This window comes from Otolemur garnettii, unplaced genomic scaffold (assembly GCF_000181295.1).
Source record: "Otolemur garnettii isolate 467f Iridium unplaced genomic scaffold, OtoGar3 scaffold00030, whole genome shotgun sequence".
Lineage (NCBI taxonomy): Eukaryota > Metazoa > Chordata > Mammalia > Primates > Galagidae > Otolemur > Otolemur garnettii.
The window spans coordinates 2,149,623-2,152,177 of record NW_003852425.1 but is presented as its reverse complement, the minus strand read 5'-3'; the positions used below and the strand labels follow the sequence as shown (position 1 = coordinate 2,152,177).

Below are 2,555 nucleotides of genomic sequence, written 5' to 3'. Positions count from 1 at the left end.
AGAAAAAGTAGCCAGGCATAGTTGCAGGCACCTATAGTCCCAGCTACACAGGAGGCTCAAGCACAAAAGTTTGAGGTTGTCGTGAGCTATCAGCCCATGGCACCACCCAGGGGAGCAGAGTAAGACTCTGTCTCAAAAAATAAGTAAATAAATTTGTTTTTTAATTAGCCAAATGTGGCTATAGTCCTAGGTACTCAGGAGGCTATCCTAAGGCAGGTAGATCCCTTAAGCCCAGGAGTTTGAGGTTACAATGAACTCTGATCACATCACTTTAACCTGGGTGACAGAATGAGACTCCATCTCTTAAAAAAAAAAAAAAGAGGCAGTCACAGGTCACGGTGCAGACATGGCCAAGTCCAAGAACCACACCACACACAACCAGTCCCAAAAGTGGCAAAGAAATGGCATCAAGAAACCCCAATCACAAAGATATGAATCTCTTAAGGGGGTAGATCCCAAGTTCCTGAGGAACGTGCGCTTTGCCAAGAAGCACAACAAGAAGGGCCTGAAGAAGATGCAGGCCAACAATGCCAAGGCTGTGAGTGCACGTGCTGAAGCTATCAAGGCCCTTGTAAAGCCCAAGGAGGATTCCAAAGGGTGCCAGCTGTAAATCCAGTCGACTTGCCTACATCGCCCACCCCAAGCTTGGGAAGCGTGCTCGTGCACACATTGCCAAGGGTCTCAGGTTCTACTGGCCAAAGGCCAAGGCCAAGGCTCAAAGGAAGGCCCAATCTGCTGCTTCATCTGCAGCTCCAGCTTCAGTTCCAGCTCAGGCTCCCAAAGGTGCCCAGGCCCCCACGAAGGCTCCAGAGTAGAGGCATTTGTCTGCCATGAGGACAAAAGGACTGGTGTGACCTCTAAGCTGCTATCTACATGGAGCTGGGGTCCTCCTGTGCTATTTGTACACATAAACCTGAGGGAGGATTTAAAAAGAAATAAGAAAGAAAAAAAACTAAAGCAGCTCTGCCTCTTACAAGTCACTTGAACTTAAAAGTCTATAAAAGCTCTATTGTCCTTGTAGAGATGTTTAAAGAAAAGACAAAAAGGCAGGGGAGAGAGTCTATAAAAGGGAATAACACTATTTAAATCACAAAGTTGTAAATCATGTATTAAGTAAAATGTGCAGGGCAGCACCTGTGGCTCAGTGAGTAGGGCACCGGCCCCATATACCAAGGATGGTGGGTACAAACCTGGCCCCCGCCAAACAGCAACAAAAAATAGCCAGGCGTTGTGGCGGGCACCTGTAGTCCCAGCTACTTGGGTGGCTGAGGCAAGAGAATCGTCTAAGCCCAAGAGCTGGAAGTTGCTGTGAGCTGTGACGCCATGGCACTCTACCAAGGGTGACAAAATAAGACGCTGTCTCTAAAAAAAAATAAATAAATAAAATGTACATATGAAAAGCATTTTGTGACTTATAAAGTCTTTTTCAATGATGCCAAATTTTCCCAAAGTGCAGATAAAGTACAAAAAAAAATTCCAAATTTTTAGACTGTTTCTTAATACATTCTCTAACTACATAAGCACTAATAGAACTATGAATTATTAATTTGGGGCAAATGAGTTTAAGGAATTAATGTGCTTTGATGGTCTTTGAAAAAATCTATTAGAAGGTAATAATATAATTTTTATATTTCTTAGGAAAAATTAATCAAACATTTAGAAAGCTCTAATGTAAATTTTAAAACTTGTCACTCCTCTTTAGAGACTTAACTAAGGTTAAGAAAATTCCCTGTTGACATACATCATATTTGTTCAACTTTGAACATAAAATTAGCTTGCACAGCAATTTGTCAATCAGTTAGCTTTTCACATATACTGTATTATGAATGAACCACTTCAAAGAATAAACATATTTTCTATACTGACAAGAAAGAACAAAGTAATAATTTTCTTTGGGAATATGATACTTTTGCTATGCATAAAAAATTGAATTTTCAGAATGTCCAATTTTTACCCTAAAAATTATCACCAATAATTTAGTTGATTTTAAGTGTAGCAAACTGTTTTATATAAAACACCTTGATTTTGAGCTGTGAACTAATTTACAAGCTGGCAAACAGCTCAAAACAAGATACCTGTGGCTCCCAAACCCACCTGAGCACCTGCCGTGTTCACCTCCTCTCACTCCTCCTTCCCCTCTCGCTCTCTTATTATTTTATCCCTATCACTATTTTCTCCAGATTTTCCAGGTCCAAAGACTAAGAAAAAAGTTAAAATATATTTATTCCATATATTTTATACATTTATTCCATATATATGTTCCATATATTTTAACTAAGAAAAAATTTAGCTCCCACAAGCTTAGGAGCCAAGTGGACTGGACCTGGGGACCCAACTCTGCTACTCACCTGTTATCTCTATCACCTCATCATTCATTTAAAGGCAAATAGTATCATCAACTCTAGAAGGTCATTTCGAGAAATAAAAAATATACTGTATATAAAACATCTAGGCCTGACAGGTATCTGAAGATGGCTTGTGTTTAATAAACGAGTACTAGGCTCTGCGCCTGTGGCTCAAGTGGCTAAGGCACCAGCCACATATACCTACGGTGG

General features: G+C 40.4%; 1 protein-coding gene and 1 pseudogene across 1 annotated transcript in view; one reads left to right on the top strand and one right to left on the bottom strand.

Moving 5' to 3' along the window:
• Positions 1-2,555, bottom strand: part of DTWD2 (DTW domain containing 2) — a 104,388-nt gene that overhangs the window by 90,968 nt on the left and 10,865 nt on the right. The window lies entirely within an intron of this gene.
• On the top strand, positions 347-846 carry LOC105886904 (annotated as a pseudogene).